The sequence below is a fragment of the Oncorhynchus mykiss genome, chromosome 13, assembly GCF_013265735.2.
Source record: "Oncorhynchus mykiss isolate Arlee chromosome 13, USDA_OmykA_1.1, whole genome shotgun sequence".
Lineage (NCBI taxonomy): Eukaryota > Metazoa > Chordata > Actinopteri > Salmoniformes > Salmonidae > Oncorhynchus > Oncorhynchus mykiss.
Window position 1 is genome coordinate 33,000,237 of NC_048577.1, and position 17,592 is coordinate 33,017,828.

Consider the following 17,592-nt stretch of genomic DNA (forward strand, 5'->3'; position numbering starts at 1 on the left):
TTCCTGTGAGCATGGGCTGTATAAGCCCTAGCTGGATCTGGGTCGTATCCCTTCACTTGTCAGTCAAAGCGTTGGACTGGGAGAGAGAGTGGGGGATGTGAAGATGATAGCAGTGAGGCGACATGTTACCGACCCAGCACGGGACAGTTCCCAGGAGCCCCTCCTGGTTGGCAGCCAGGCCCCATAAAAAAGGCCTGTTTTCCATCCTTGTTGAGAAAAATGGATTTTACAGGCATGTTTGATCAGGGGGAATGGGGGGTGGGGGGTGGGGGGGGGGGTCCTCAGTGATACATACAAGTAGGCCTATATGCTTGGGTCTGCTAGTGAGGGCATACCAACATCAGGCTTAGACAAATGGAAACCGATTACCCTACCGCAAAGTAACCAAATCATCATCACACTATACTTCTAGTATCACCAACAAAATGAAGTTAGCCAGCGAGCTTGTTCACAGCGGGCAAAAAATGTTTTACGCGCATCACGCTGGTTCGTCACAAAACCCGGTACTCCTGTTCTGCAGGATCTTGGACAAGCTACTCACGCAGATCCACGATACGTTTCAGCCAGGGTTTGTTTGCGTTTCACACGTGCTTTATAGCGTGGATTAGGGTACAAACGCTCCAGGGTCTGGAGCATACAGTGACATGTGAAAGCGCCCTTAGATTGTACACTAAGAATGTGGTTCATTGACAGTTGACACAGATAGGATTCATTCTTGATGAGAAAAAAAAACGAAACCAATCTAATATAGATAGTGACATTGATGCCACATTTATATTCAAAACAGCATTACACGTAATGTCTTCGTTTGATTATGAAAGGAATATAATAAACATTTGATGCGTGTTGCTAGTTAGAAGAGTAATAGTAGGCTTCTTAGCAGGATGGAGTTTTGATGTACAGTACAGCTGATTCAAATAACCAACTCATCATCAAGCTTAGATTATTTGAATAGCTGCGCGGTGCTAGGGCTAGGGCATAAACCAAAAAATGTGCACCCCAGGGGGGCCTCCAGGACCGATTTTTGCGAAACCTTGCTGTAGATGACATAATTGACATGGTAGATATGAAACGTGGGAGTGGACTTCTCTAGGCTGGCCAGTGTTGGGTTTCCCGAAAATGCACGTGACCGCAATGGCTGCTGCTCTCTAAGCCTTGCATCCATTTGCGCGGCTCCGTGAACACCAGTTTCTTTGCAGAAAACTCGCAGAGCTCTTGTCAGACTCTCACGGTCTGACGAAGCAGATCGTCCTATACAGGGTCACTCCTCGTCTAAGGACTTCGGAAAAGAAGCACAGGACAAAACATAAACGGCTCGGTTCGGGACTTCCACCAACCAACACGTCGGTAGGAGGAGTCAACAGGTATTGACTGGCTATTTCTTTAGGCTACTGACAATGCGGTTGATCGGGCGTGTGACAGGTAGACCAGATTCGGTAGAAGCCTCTACACCGACTAAAATCCGCCTGGTAGTCTGTTAGTTCGAGGGGAGAGTTTAACGTGGTGTTTCAATCTGTGTGCTGTCACGACTCCGTTTTCCTGTTCTGTTGTGCAGAAATATCAAACCGAAGCTTTAGCCAGCCACATCCCGCCATTGTGTAAACTGTTAAAATGTCATTTGTTGCGAGCCCTGACAGTTTTATATAGGCTGCCGCTACAATGTAACAAGCTTTGTCCATAGATGGAATCGTTGCACAGTGTGTGCTTGTTCAGCCAACACCTGTCTACAAGGTTTTGTGCAATTTTGTATCAAAAGTGAACGATTTAAAAGCTTGAAAGACATTTTTGAATGTTTAGATGGCACATTTGATGGCCACTCGAAACAGTTCTCAAACAAATTCACTTTCAACGGCTGTCATGGGGTGACGTCTGCTTTTTCTCGGGAGTCAGGTAAATGATGTCAGTTAAAAATAAAACAAGGACAGCCCCGACGTCCAGTCGCAAAGCTCCCACATATTGATCAGATTTGAAATATTTCCGTGTTGGCCGTGATGTGACACTGGTCCAACCTACTAGACATCAACCTACTCCATGGTCTGTGAGTTGTGCTGCTTTCATAACAAAGTGGGAAATGGGAATTTACTACATTGTGAAGTGGTGAATACCAGTTGGATGCATTCATATGCATTGTACTCATTGATACGAGCAGATTGGCTAATGGCCAACACACTGCATATACCATAAACTAAAAGTACAGCTAGCATGCTTGCAAACTAATTATAGTGTTCAAATACCACATTACCAGATAGCTTTTTATGAAAAATGTTTTGTTGCATTTAACTGCAGAAAATGTTATCCAAGTCATTTCCTTAGTAGGTGACGTCAGAGCATGTGAGAGGAGTGAGCGCTCTGGATGATGAGTTTCTCACTAGTAATCACCAGTTGGAGGCTTTTCAAGTGGATTTTCCCCAGTCGTATGTGGTACATTTCCACTTCCCACTTTGTTACGAATGCAGCATAAAGGGTTTCTTTGTAGTCCTAAACGTGTATGCATATGCACAGCAGTGTTGTAGAATATTGGACCGTTGGCATTCATAATTCTCAGCGCAGCTCAAGCAATTTCTCCACCTGTCAGCACATTCAAATGAATAGAGGAAGTGGAGAGGTGCCCGTTCGGGCTGTGCGTCCACGGTGGATGGAGGTCTCGGAGACGAGTATCTATGTAACAATGGGACGCTGGACTATCGCGTCTCTGCGTCTATGGACTATGATTTATGCTTTAGGCTGCCTGATACAGCCTACTTATGTGTTGGGGTAGGTTTTTATCTGCCTTTCAATAAGCATGTCACGATGGGTTGACTGGATAGGTTGACTAGACTATGGGACTTGGCAGTAGTGCACTCCCCTTTCGACCAAAAAATGTGCAGCACCCCCCCCACCTCCAAACATCTTCCTGCTGCTATAGGACTTGGGCCATTTGACCTTTTTTACATGATAGGATTTAGCCTAATTCTTCTATACTCTCACTGTAAGTCAATGTATTCTGGGAAGTTACACTGCATGACACAACATTACGTGTGTATGTTAACTACTGAGTGTGTAAAAGAGCTTACTTTTTGTGTTCATTCAACACTCTAAAAAGAAAAGGTTCCTGAAGGTACTTTTCGGGGTTCCTCACATTGCAACACCGGTGGAATCCCTAAAGGTGCCTCAAGGAACCTTTTCCCTAAATAACTTTTTAAAAAGGTTCTTCAAATAACTTTCTAGGGATCGATACCCTGAGCTGACAAGATAAAAATCTACCGTCCTGCCCCTGAACAAGGCAGTTAACCCACTGTTCCTAGGCCGTCATTGTAAATAAGCATTTGTTTGTTCTTAAATGACTTGCCTAGTTAAATAAAGGTTAAATGAAATAATACTAAAACTCATAGGCATGTAGAGACACATTGAATAACAGCGTTGTACGTGGTTTCTAGTTTAGAGTAATGTGGCTGTTACAACTGACCTCGCATTACTTTGCTCTTGTCTCCCCCTGTCCTTCTCTCTGCAGCAAAAACTTTGCCATTCAACATTTGTTGGTCATTTACCCCCCTCATCAATTCCCACAACATATTTCTGAATGCAAGGCATAGTGCTTTTCACTGATGCTGCATACTAAATATTAAAAAGGAAATGGACCCCCCATTGCCACTCCCAATCCCATGGAGATGTCCTCAGGCTCTTTAGTGAGTAGCTCCTCTCCAACCAGGAAGAGTTGGACGGGGCTCTCATCCGCAAAGGGATTCCCATCTATTCTTATGGTAGGCGATGGGAGCTTTACACAAAAATGTGTCTGATTTTTAGGGTTACCCAAGTCATATTTCCAACAATAAGTTAACAACTGAGTACACCTTACACAGTATGACTTCTAACTTTGCCATTTACCTTTTTAAATTGGAGGGTGTTTAATGAGAAGACGGGATTAGAATGAGTAGAACTATAGCAGCTGCATACTGTCAAGGGTACATGACAAATGTCATGATGGATTATTGGGACCGAGGTCAGAGGAGCAGACTTAGTCAATTACGTAACTAGCGATTGTCTCGTTTATGCTGCTACAAATGTGATGGAATAAACCACGTGAGAGGAAAATATCCAAGCCAGCACATGGTCTGGATAGGCTCAATCTGGTGTAAAAAAAAAATAAGGTTATTAGTGTGTGAATTAATGTGAGTAGGAAAATGTCATAATTCTTACATATTTCTTCCCCCCTGTGGTCTCTCAACGATGAGTACTTCTGAATGAGCGCTGTGCACGCACGCATCCATGTATTTCTGGGTAGTGGAGAGAAGACAAACATACAAGATTACATTTAGACTAGCAATTCTGTTTGGTATACAAATGACATTGATTGATGGTGTTGATTTATCAAGTACACGTTGAGTATGTGCCCATCAGCTGCGGTGATTATGACAAGACAATATGGAGGACAGAGACGGCAGAAACAGGACACACGCTAATCACACTGCAACGACATCCTTAAGACTTTGTAGAGGCCAAAATGTTGGTAGATCCATAGTGAGCTTTAAACACAGTCTTGCTTTGGTCTGAACTGGAGTGGACAGAGCACGCCACCCCGACACACCAACATGAAAGACTTAAATTAGAAACATAAACATCATGAGTATTCAATGTCAAATGATTCTGAATTGTTTTATTTTATTCTTCTTTTTGTCAAGTTGAACATAACATACACTGGGTCATCTCTCTCTCTCTCTGTCTCTCTGTCTCTCTCTCTGTCTCTGTGTGTGTCTCTTACCTGTTTGTGGAGGTTGACACATTTCTCTATCACACCTCCTGAACTCTCCACCACTTAACTGGACAGGGGCAGGATAAGACAGGCACTAAAGGGAGGAGGATGGAAAGCGCGAAAGTGAATCGTGGGTTTTAATATTTTTTTGTCAAGTTTTACAACCCAGTATCCTGGGTTGCAAGTTTAACAACCTCGATTGGGTCGTCTGTGTGTGTCTGACCTGTTGGGAGTGTCTTTATCAAAGCAGGCCACCCTGACACAACAGCCTGAAAGAGACACTCCCGTTCAAAAGTTTGGGGGTCACTTAGAAATGTCCTTGTTTTCGATCGTCCTTTAGCTCAGACCTCCACTGCCGTCTCAAAGCCTTGTAGGCAGAGAGCACAAGACCAGTTGAATTAAGGCATGGCCCTGTGATGCAATCCCTGCCAGTTAGGAACACTGTCCTGTGAGTGTTCCAGAGCTGGTGTGGCATCTGCAGCTCAGGGCCGTGTGTGGGTGTGTGTGGGTGGTATGGATATTTTTTTCAGACTAACACGTAGGCTACAAGTGCACATATTGATGTTCCTGTGTGCATGCGTGTCTGTGCGTGTGTTTGTTGACTAGTTTATACATAGATTTCTGTCCTGTTTTGCCCGGTTGCTTTAAGGCCTGTGTGTTCAGAAGCTTTTGATCAGTTATTAATTAGGTTTTAGTTGCTTGGTTTCCATATAATGCATCTCGTCTGAATGATAAACGAGGCCAAGCTTTTGTTTTGTTTGTTACAGAGAGCCCACATGCATTGCTGTACTGAATATTATAAACTCGGTGATCCAAATTCAAGCCGCATAGCCTCTTGAAAACTGAGTGTGAATCATTTGAGGTGAATTTTAAAAGCAGCGGTGGGAGAAGTACCTAATTGTTATACTTGAGTTAAAGTAAAGATACCTTTTTAATAGAAAAGGACTCAAGTAAAAGTGAAAGTCAGCAGGTAAAATACTACTTAAGTAAGCCTGTGTTTAGTGAGTCCGTCAGATCAGATGCAGTAGGGATGACCAGGGATTTACTCTTGATAAGTGAGTGAATTGGACAATTTTCCTGACCTGCTAAGCATTCAAAATGTAACAGGTACTTTTGGGTGTCACGGAAAATGTATGGAGTTAGAAAGTAAATTGTTTTCTTAAGGAATGCGGTGGAGTAAAGTGAAAGTCACAAATACCCCAGAAAACTACTTAAGTAGTACTGTTTTAGTATTTTTACTTAAGTAGTTTACACCACTGTTTTAAAAGGCTTCTCAAAACACGTTGGCTCGACTAATGAGACCACGAAACAAATCAAAATGGCGAATTGTATCAATCATAAAAAAAATGATGTAGTACACACAGTATCTTGCAACAAGTAAAGAAATCTATGTATTAGCAAAGGAGAGGAAACAACTAAGTTTTGTATTTGTTCCTACTCTGTGAGTATCCCCAGGTCTCTCCCCCCCCCCCCCCTCCCGTCAATGTAATCTTATTCATTATGATCTAAAGGGCAAAACTGATCCTTGAACAGCACTCCTACTCTGTGACCATTTGTGAATACTGGCCTGATTGATAGATAAAACATGAGGCACGCTTGTACTTGCACCGTTCTAAATGTGTCCCTGCCTGGCAGCAGAGAGCATCAGCAAGACGCTCTTCTCCTACTGTATGTGTGATGCTGACTGATGAGATGAGACCCAGGTGATGACAGGGACCCATCTGCACTGTGTGTGCATGGTGGGGAGGCATGTGTACTCACAAGAAGACACTAGCGCGCACGCACATCAACCATAGCATATTGTAGGCTACCAATACGTGTGCACATCTACTGTATGCAAAGAAACGTAACGTTGACTCCAAGCTGTACGTAATTCAACTTTACTTGTCACATGCGTCGAATACAACCCGTTTAGATCGTACTGTGAAATGCTTACTTACATGCCCTTTTAACCAACAGTGCAGTTTTAAGAAAATACCTAAAAAAAAGTAAAAGATAAGAATAACAAATCATTTAAAGAGCAGCTGTAAACAACAATAGCGAGGCTCTATACAAGGGGTACCGGTACAGAGTCAATGTGGAGGCTCTATACAGGGGGTACCGGTACAGAGTCAATGTGGAGGCTCTATACAGGGGGTACCGGTACAGAGTTAATGTGGAGGCTCTATACAGGGGGTACCGGTACAGAGTTAATGTGGAGGCTCTATACAGGGGGTACCGGTACAGAGTTAATGTGGAGGCTCTATACAGGGGGTACCGGTACAGAGTCAATGTGGAGGCTCTATACAAGGGGTACCGGTACAGAGTTAATGTGGAGGCTCTATACAGGGGGTACCGGTACAGAGTTAATGTGGAGGCTCTATACAGGGGGTACCGGTACAGAGTTAATGTGGAGGCTCTATACAAGGGGTACCGGTACAGAGTCAATGTGGAGGCTCTATACAGGGGGTACCGGTACAGAGTCAATGTGGAGGCTCTATACAGGGGGTACCGGTACAGAGTTAATGTGGATGCTCTATACAGGGGGTACCGGTACAGAGTCAATGTGGAGGCTCTATACAGGGGGTACCGGTACAGAGTTAATGTGGAGGCTCTATACAGGGGGTACCGGTACAGAGTTAATGTGGAGGCTGTATACAGGGGGTACCGGTAATGAGTTAATGTGGAGGCTGTATACAGGGGGTACCGGTACAGAGTTAATGTGGAGGCTCTATACAGGGGGTACCGGTAATGAGTTAATGTGGAGGCTGTATACAGGGGGTACCAGTACAGAGTTAATGTGGAGGCTCTATACAGGGGGTACCGGTACAGAGTTAATGTGGAGGCTCTATACAGGGGGTACCGGTACAGAGTTAATGTGGAGGCTCTATACAGGGGGTACCGGTACAGAGTTAATGTGGAGGCTCTATACAGGGGGTACCGGTAATGAGTTAATGTGGAGGCTGTATACAGAGGGTACCGGTACAGAGTTAATGTGGAGGCTCTATACAGGGGGTACCGGTACAGAGTTAATGTGGAGGCTCTATACAGGGGGTACCGGTACAGAGTTAATGTGGAGGCTGTATACAGGGGGTACCGGTACAGAGTCAATGTGGAGGCTCTATACAGGGGGTACCGGTACAGAGTCAATGTGGAGGCTCTATACAGGGGGTACCGGTACAGAGTCAATGTGGAGGCTCTATACAGGGGGTACCGGTACAGAGTTAATGTGGAGGCTGTATACAGGGGGTACCGGTACAGAGTCAATGTGGAGGCTCTATACAGGGGGTACCGGTACAGAGTCAATGTGGAGGCTCTATACAGGGGGTACCGGTACAGAGTCAATGTGGAGGCTCTATACAGGGGGTACCGGTACAGAGTCAATGTGGAGGCTCTATACAGGGGGTACCGGTACAGAGTTAATGTGGAGGCTCTATACAGGGGGTACCGGTACAGAGTTAATGTGGAGGCTGTATACAGGGGGTACCGGTACAGAGTTAATGTGGAGGCTCTATACAGGGGGTACCGGTAATGAGTCAATGTGGAGGCTCTATACAGGGGGTACCGGTACAGAGTCAATGTGGAAGCTCTATACAGGGGGTACCGGTACAGAGTTAATGTGGAGGCTCTATACAGGGGGTACCGGTAATGAGTCAATGTGGAGGCTCTATACAGGGGGTACCGGTACAGAGTCAATGTGGAAGCTCTATACAGGGGGTACCGGTACAGAGTTAATGGGCGGGGCACCGTTGTCAAAGTAATTGAGGTAATATGTACATGTATGTAGAGTTATTAAAGTGACTATGCATAGATAATAATAGAGAGTAGTCTGCAAATAGTCTGGGAAGCCATTTGATTAGACTTTCAGGAGTCTTATGGCTTAGAGGTAGAAGCTGTTTAGAAGCCTCTTGGACCTAGACTTGGCGCTCCGGGTACCGCTTGCCGTGCGGTAAGCAGAGAGAACAGTCTATGACTAGGATGGCTGGAGTCTTGGCCTTCCTCTGACACCGCCTGGTATAGAGGATGGCAGGAAGCTTGGCCCCGGTGATGTACTGGGCCATATGCACTACCCTCTGTAGCGCCTTAGGGGCTTAGGCCGAACAGTTGCCATACCAGGCAGTGATGCAACCCATCAGGAGGCTCTCGATGGTGCATCTGTGGAACCTTTTGAGGATCTGAGGACCCATCCCAAATCTTTTCAGTCTACTGAGGGGAAATAGGTTTTGTCGTGCCCTCTTCACAACTGTCTTAGTGTGCTTGGACAATGTAAGTTTGTTGGTGATGTGGACGCCAAGGAACTTGAACCTCTCAACCTTTTCCACTACAGCCCCATTGATGGGAATGGGGGTGTGCTCGGTCCTCCTTTTCCTGTAGTCCACAGTCATCTCCTTTTGTTTTGATCACGTTGTGGTAGAGGTTGTTGACCTAGGAATCAGGAGGATAGAATTACGGTCAGATTTGCCAAATGGAGGGCGGGGGAGAGCTTTGTATGCATCTCTGTCTCTGTCTCTAGAGTAAAGGTGGTCTAGAGTTTTTATTCACATGTGATATGCTGTTAAAAATGTGGTAAAACCGATTTAAGTTTGCCTGCATTAAAGTCCCCGGCCACTAGGAGCGCCTCTTCTGGATCAGCATTTTCTTGTTCCCTATGGCCTTAGAGTTGGCTGAGTGCAGTCTTAGTGCCACCATCGGTCTGTGCTGGTCAATAGACGGCTACAAATAATATAGATAGTGTGGTCTACAGCTTATCATAAGGTACTCTTCCTCAGGCTAGCAATACCTCAAGACTTCTTTAATATTAGACATCGCGCACCAGCTGTTATTGACAAATAGACACACACCCCCACCCTCGTCTTACCATATGTAGCTTCTCTGTCTTAAACAAATCAAAATATATTTTCTATTTGAGATTCTTCAAAGTAGCCACCCTTTGCCTTCATGACAGCTTTGCACACTCTTGGCATTCTCTCAACCAGCTTCATCAGGTGACTACCTGGAATGCATTTCAATTAACAGTTAAAAAATGTATTTGAGCCAATCAGTTGTGTTGTGACAAGGGGCGTTATACAGAAGATAGCCCTAGTTGGTAAAAGACCAAGTCCATATTATGGCAAGAACAGCTCAAATAAGCAAAGAGAAACGACAGTCCATCACTACTTTAAGACATGAAGGTCAGTCAATCTGGAACATTTCAAAAATGTTGAAGGTTTCTTCAAGTGCAGTCGCAAAAACCATCAAGCTCTATGATGAGACTCGCTCTCATGAGGACCGCCACAGGAAAGGAAAACCCAGAGTTACCTCTGCTGCAGAGAATAAATTCATTAGTACCAGCCTCAGAAATTGTAGCCCAAATAAATGCTGCAGCCCAAATATGTTCAAGTAATAGACACATCTCAACATCAGCTGTTCAGAGGAGACTGTGTGAATAAAGTCTTCATGGTTGAATTTCTGCAAAGAAACAACTACTAAAGGAAGGCTATGAAGAAGAGACTTGCTTGGGCCAAGAAACACGAGCAATGGACATTAGACCTGTGGAAATCTGTCCTTTTGAGATTTTTGGTTCCAACCGTCGTGTCTTCGTGAGACCGAGAGTAGGTGAACGGATCTCCGCATTTGTAGTTCCCATTGTGAAGCATGAGGTGTGATGGTGTGGGGGTGCTTTGCTGGTGACACTGTGATTTATTTAGAATTCAAGGCACACTCAGCCATGCTGGCTACCACAGCATTCTTCAGCGATACACCATCCCATCTGGTTTGCTCTTAGTGGGACTATCATTTGTTTTTCAACAGGACAATGACCCAACCCACCTCCAGGCTGTGGAAGCGCTATTTGACCAAGAAGGAGAGTGATGGAGTGCTGCATCAGATAACCTGGCCTCCACAATCACCCGACTTTAACCCGATTGAAATGGTTTGGGATGAGTTGGACCGCAGAGTGAAGGAAAAGCAGCCAACAAGTGCTCAGCATATGTGGGAACTACTTCATGACTGTTGAAAAATAATTACAGGTGAAGCTGGTTGAGAGAATGCCAAGGGTGTTCAAAGCTGTCATCAAGGCTACTTTGGGGAATCTAAAATAAAATTTGTTCAACACTGTTTTTTGGTTTCTATATGATTCCATGTGTGTTATTTCATTGTTTTGATGTCTTCACTATTATTCTACAATGTAGAAAATAGTGGAAATGAAGAGAAACCCTTGAATGAGTAGGTGTGTCCAAACTTTTGACTCGTACTGAATGTGTCATTTAACCTCATAGAAAGCAAAGTGTCATTCGTTTTCAATTGTTACATTATTACCGTTTTAACAACTCATTTCTAATTGACTACCTGGTAAATAGCAGGCTGTTACCCCGTCGTTTGGACATTTCGTCTAGATTCTAGCCTTTTAGATGTTTTACTTATGGCTCCGGGGAGACTTGACACTTGGCCATTTCCATTCGTGACTGCTCTATTGTGGCGCTAGCCTTGTGTTCCCCAATTATGTAAACTGGATCGAAAGGGTCTCGTTTGAGTCTAGTCAGTTGGCCCAAGGCATTGGGGTTCAGTTTGTGTGGGAACACTCTGTCCGTCTCATTAACCCTGTTTCCATCCAGTGAGTAAAGTCCCACCATACAAATTAAAATCACAACAGGTGTGATGGAAACGGGTAGTTTCGGTAAAATGTTATAAACGCCGACAGATAATTAGTTTGTTTGACATGGTGGGATCTTTTTGTGCCGGTAAAGTTAATTATGTGAGAAATGGTGTTGGAAAATGTCTTTATGCTCAAATGTTGATATAACAACCATCCTATCGAAGTGAACTTGGGAGTCATGTTATGATGATATGGTGTGTGGTCCTCCCACTATGACTCGGGAAACCAGGTAGTTTATTAGGTTACAGATGAAATCAACTATGATTAACTTCACATGGTGGTGAAAGTGCACAGTGATCTTGACTTTCGTTTCCAACACATATTGAGGGTCTTATTCTGGTGACAGGATGATTGATGCTTGACTGCCGTTTTGATAAAAAAAAAAAAATAATCTCGCTCTTATCCATAATAATCTCATCGAGTAGACTAGCCGACATTGTAGCCTATCTGCGAGCTGTTGGCTAGAGCACATGGGCCAAAACCAGATTAGCCACATTTACTATTCAGCGCAACCGTTTTGGATGGGAATGATGGAAATGGAAACACATTGAACTTTTAGAATTGTATTTTTAAGCAAAGAAGCACATTTCGTGTGCACTACGTCATCACGCACTGCATTTTTATCTGCAACAAATCCATTTGGAGGAAACACAACTGATGGGGAAAATGCACATTTTCTTTATGCAGATTCTTGTATATTTGCTTGAAGATCTGTCACCAATTTAGATGGAAACCTAGCTAGTGATCGCTCATCTGCTCTACGTGGTCCAAATTTTTGTGAGGTTAACAAATCCACTGCCCCTCATCCAGTCGCATTTCGGTCTGCCATTGTCTGAATATCTGCCTTTCCATATGATAGAATGTGTCCTTTGCTTAGCTGTCTGACTGAATGATTATCTGTCTATTGCCTGCTTATGTTTATCCATCTAGCCATTATTCTAGTTTGCTTGCCTATATTTCTACCAGCCCTTTGTCTCTACTTTTTTATTTCCTCATCTGATCCCTTTGTTGATATTCTCTGCGTGTGTTTGTTTCTCTGTCTGTTAGCTTGTCTGTCCATTTACCTCGTTCACCTTTTTGCCTATTTACTTCTGTCAGTTGGCATCTTTTTGTCTTTTAAGCTTCTTGGTCAGTTAGCTTCTTTGTCAGTCAGCATCTTTGCCTTTGAGCTTCTTTTGTCAGCCCATTGTGTCCATGTTTTGGGACCAGATGTAGGTGGAGACGTTTCCTGTCACTTGAGACTTTGACAACCGTTTCGGGAGCCAAACAACTCATAAGCCAATATCAACTTCATCATCAATTGTCTTCAGATTATTTTGTACCGGCACATGCAAAAACTTGAGTAGTTGGCATCTTACTTGATTGTCTTCAAGTCCATGTGGAAAAACAGAGGCATGAAAACGGTGGCAAAAATCTAATATAAATTGTGATGACTTGCTACAAATAAAAACAAGAAGTGAACAACAGGAAATATATGTGGGTGTTAGGAACTAATGCCCGTGGTCGATGCCAAAAAATCATAGGGCACACTTTGTGCCATAACATTGGCGTGACTGTAGGTGACGAGCTAAACTCAGAGTAACGTAGGTATCTTCCTGTTCCTTTTTCAAATAACTTTACATCTCTCAGTGTTTAGGATTTAACAAACCTAATTTGTAGAATGGACTTCACAAAAGAACCCCAACTCTATACTGTAGGTCTATATTTGCACACATCTATGACGTTAAAATGCCTATTTACTCTTTATTATTATTCCATCTGACTGCACAATCCACTGTTTCATCAGCCCAGCCAGGCAATTTATAAACTTGATCTCCACTATAAAAAGCATCTAGACATTATCTCACATTTCTTTTAGACTAACATTTAGTTTTCAACGGTGGAGATTTGTATTAACCTTGCTGTCTGTCTCTCTGACATTTGCAACATTGTTTCAATTTTCAAATTTGATCTCCAACTGTCCCATAGTAATAAACTTGTAGGGGTCTGGTGTCGGGACAAGAGCGAGAGGCAGGCAGCGTTTCTCAGCCAGTCGAAATCGTGAATCAGCTGGCATCATTTTTATACAAAGAAATTTAAATTGAAAGAAGGTCAAACGAAATGAAGTGCAGCTAGTTTGTAGTCTTTCCAGCTTCAGTTTGAAGTGATTGTGTTAGCTGTGTTGTTGGCTAGCTCCTCTGAACAACAGTGTCCTGACGAGAGAGCACATTTTCTATGCCAGGCGAAATTGTGTCTCATTAGCTCATTGTTATGGATGTATCCAAATAAATGTCACGAGAAAACAGCTTGAACAAATGCAGCTACTGTTGTTATTCTGTCTGCACTGTTTGCCGTGACTGTAAATTAGCCCTACTTGGCTAGCTAGCAAGCAAGGGATAAGAACGTTGCCAGCCAGTATGGCAATGGAGCATTTAGAACGAACGACTGGGTTGCATCTATGGCAGCCAAACCAATAGAACGACCCACCAGCCGGCTTGGGTAGCAACCCTAGATTTGTTTCGGAACTATATATATCTAATTCACATAAGTATTCACACCCCTGTGTCAATACTTTGTAGAAGCACCTTTGGCAGAAATTACAGCTGTGAGTCTTTCTGGGTAAGTCTAAGAGCTTTCCACACCTGGATTTTGCAACATCTGACAATTATTCTTCAACCTCTGTCAAATTGGTTGATGATCATTGTTAGACCATTTTCAGGTCTTGCCATAGATTTTCAAGTAGATTTAAGTCAAAACTGTGACTCGCCTACTCAGGAACATTCATTGTCTTCTTGGTAAGCAACTCCAGTGGAGATTTGGCATTGTGTTTTAGTTCATTGTCCTGCTGAAAGGTAAATTCCTCTCCCAGTGTCTTTTGGAAAGCATACCCATAACATCATGCAGCCACCACTATGCTTGAACATTTTGAAGAGTGGTACTCAGTAATGTATTGGATTTGCTCCAAACATAACACTTTGTATTCAGGACAAAAAGCGAATTGCTTTGCCATATTTTTTGCAGTATTACTTTAGTGCCTTGTTGCAAACATGATGTATGTTTTAGAATATTTATATTCTGTACAGGCTTACTTCTTTTCACTCTGTCAATTAGGCTAACATTTTGTGAAGTAACAATGTTGTTGTTCCATCCTCTGTTTTCTCCTGTCACAGCCATTCAACTCTGTAACTGTTTTAAAGTCACCATTGGCCTCATGGTGAAATCCCTGAGTGGTTTCCATCCTCTCCAGCAACTGAGTTAGGAAGGACGCCTGTATCTTTGTGGTGACTGGGTGTATTGCTACATCATCCAAAGTGTAATGAATAACTTCACCATGCTCAAAGGGATATTCAATATATGCTTTTTTAAAACATTTTTTTTGCTTTGACCCATCTACCTAGAAGGTGCCCTTCGTTGTGAGGCGTTGGAAAACCTCTCTGGTCTTTGTGGTTGAATCTGTGTTTAAAATTCACTGCTCGACTGGGGGACCTTACAGACAGTTGTATGTGTGGGGTACAGGTACAGGTAGTCATTCAAAAATCATGTTAAAAACAATTATTGCACATATTGTGACTTGTTAAGCACATTTTTACTCCTGAACGTATTTAAGCATGCCATAACAAAGGGCTTGAATACCTATTGACCCCAGACATTTCAGCTCTTCATTTTTTTTATTAATTTGTAATAATGTCTAAAAACATAATTCCACTTTTAACATTATGGGGCATTTTGAAATTAGGCTTTTACTACAATGTGTACAATGTCAAGGGGTGTCAATAGTTTCTGAAGGCACTGTAGCTCACACGACACTTTGGAGTACTCCACAGTGTTCAATACCGGCGGAGGTATTTGCAATTGAAGCCGTGCAGGCCTGGCTTGCGTTTTTTTTTCAAGCGGCCAAGTAAATTGCATGTGAAATAGAACAGCGTGTCCATTCTACACAGTCCATTACTATGGAACTAATGTCTCAGCCTGCTCACATACATGCGTACTAACGGGCAGGCGGAGCGGCGCAGGACAGGCTCCTGGGAGCTGCAGTGCGAGACAGATGGGCTGCAGTAAATTAAACAAGCCATCTCCTCCTCTCGCTCTCTTCGTCCTCCTCTCCGTGACGGAGCGGGGGCGCTGGGAGAGTTCTCGTCATTATTTAACGGCGCTGTTAGTGGTGTCTTTTGTGCCTGCTGGCGGGCGTGTAATGGATGTGCGTGTGTGTGTGTGTGTGCAGTAGATGTTTGGTTTTAATGCATGTGTCCTTGGTGCTAGTGTGTTTGTACGCCATTGTACTTAGTCAATGTGGCTTGAAGGAGACCGGAAAGTGTGTGTGTGGTGTAAATCTTTCCTCTTCATGAGTCACATGCTCACGTTAATGGTGTTTATTTTGATTTTTAAAAAAATATGTTACCCCTTTTTTTTCTCACCAATTTCGTGGTATCTAATTGCTAGTTAGTCTTGTCTCATCGCTGCAACTCCCGTACGGACCCGGGAGAGGCGACGGTCGAGAGCCATACGTCCTCCGAAACACAACCCAGCCAAGCCGCACTGCTTCTTGACACAATGACCACTTGTCAGAGGGAACACCGTACACCTGGCGACCGTGTCAGCGTGCAATGCGCCTGGCCCACCACAGGAGTCTCTAGTGCGCGATGGGACAAGGACATCCCTGCTGGCCAAACCCTCCCCTAACCCGGACGGCGCTGGTCCAATTGTGCTTCTCCCCGTGGGCCTTCCGGTCGCGGCCGGCTGCGCCAGAGCCTGGACTCGAACCCAGGATCTCTAGTGGCACAGCTAGCACGTAGACCACTGCGCCGCCCGGGGGGCCCTGCGTTAATGATATTGAGGTAGATCTGGGTGTTATGAAGATTGTTATGAGTGTTATGAAGATTAAAATTAAAAAGCTTGCTCTAATTTAGCGTACAATCACATGTACACACACACACACACACACACACACACACACACACATTTTACTCATCGCCCCTTCTTCTGTTGGGACCAGTTTATCACGTTAGGTCCATGGTGTATGTGCCGAGTTCAACTTTGATGGCATCGTTAATCTATGCGATCCCAATGCTGGATAAAGACACAGGGCCGTCCCAGATTAAAGCGGCACGGGGAGAGGAAAGGAGTGGGAGATTAACAAGTCTATGAGAGGGATGGGAGAAGGAAGAGACTGAAGGTAACACACACGAAGAAAGACATTGAGAGACTGAAAAAAAAAAAAAAAAACGTGAAAGCTTGATGTCTGAGTAGAGGCATTTTTTTTCTCTCTCGCTCTCATATTTACATATTTAGTGGTGCTAAGGCCTGCTGTAGGGGGGGGGGGCAAGCGTTTGTTTGTCTTCTCTCAAATGATTTCTGATTTAAGATCTGAAGTATTGAGTTGTGTATTTCCAGGGTGTAGTGTGTGAATCAGCCTGACTAACCGGTGTCTGTATGTAGCCTCGCTACCATATACAGCCTCGCAACTGTTTTTCACTGTCTTTTTACTGTTGTTTTATTTCTTTACTTACCTGTTGTTCACTTAATACCTTTTTTGCACTGTTGGTTAGAGCCTGTAAGTAAGCATTTCACTGTAAGGTTGTAGTACCTGTACCTGTTGTAGTCCACGCACTTGACAAATAAACTTCGATTTGAATCTGTACTTTACTGGAGATCTTTACTGTTTGAATGAGTTTGTGTTGACGTGGGTGTTTGAGGGTACAGACTACAGTACGTGTGTGTTTAAGCACACCGGTGTGCTTACTTCTTTGTTTAACAATGTCCTCAAAGGTGTGTATGTACAGTACGATGAGTACATACAATATGAGTAGGGTAGCCATCATCATTTTTAGGCTAAGTACAAAGGTTTACATTGTGTGTGTGCGTGGGTAGGTGTGCGCACGCCGCATACACATCTCTGTGTGTGTTTCTGAGGGTCGACTGCAGCCAGGAACATACCGAGGCCACTTTTTTAAAGGGACAAATCTTCAGGGTGGCTTCTCAGTGCGCCTCGTCCTTCTCATCTCCGCCCTGTGTCTCTGAACAGGGACACGGTGTTGCGTTCAAAGGCTCCTCCACTTGCTCAACCTGGTCGTGAAAGCCTGGCCACACCGGTGGCCTCAAACCTTCCAACGTGATTTACCTTTCGGGAATTATGGCGTACAGCGTTTCTAACTTCTAACGCAGCGGGGACGGAGTTTTCCCCTTCCTCTTGCAGGGAGGACCGCACAACACTTAATTTTTTGAAATGTCGTTTTGAAAGAGATTAAATGCTTTATAGGTGTCATTCCTTTCC

The 17,592-nt window shown here is 43.9% G+C and overlaps 1 protein-coding gene across 1 annotated transcript in view; it reads left to right on the top strand.

Moving 5' to 3' along the window:
• Nucleotides 1–1,119: 1,119 nt before the first annotated feature.
• The window catches only part of LOC110486146 (retinoic acid receptor alpha), a 229,140-nt gene continuing 212,667 nt past the window's right edge, over nucleotides 1,120–17,592 (top strand). Inside the window, exon 1 of the mRNA XM_036940799.1 lies at nucleotides 1,120–1,364. The gene's annotated coding sequence lies outside the window, so the exon portion shown is untranslated. The remainder of the gene's footprint in view (nucleotides 1,365–17,592) is intronic.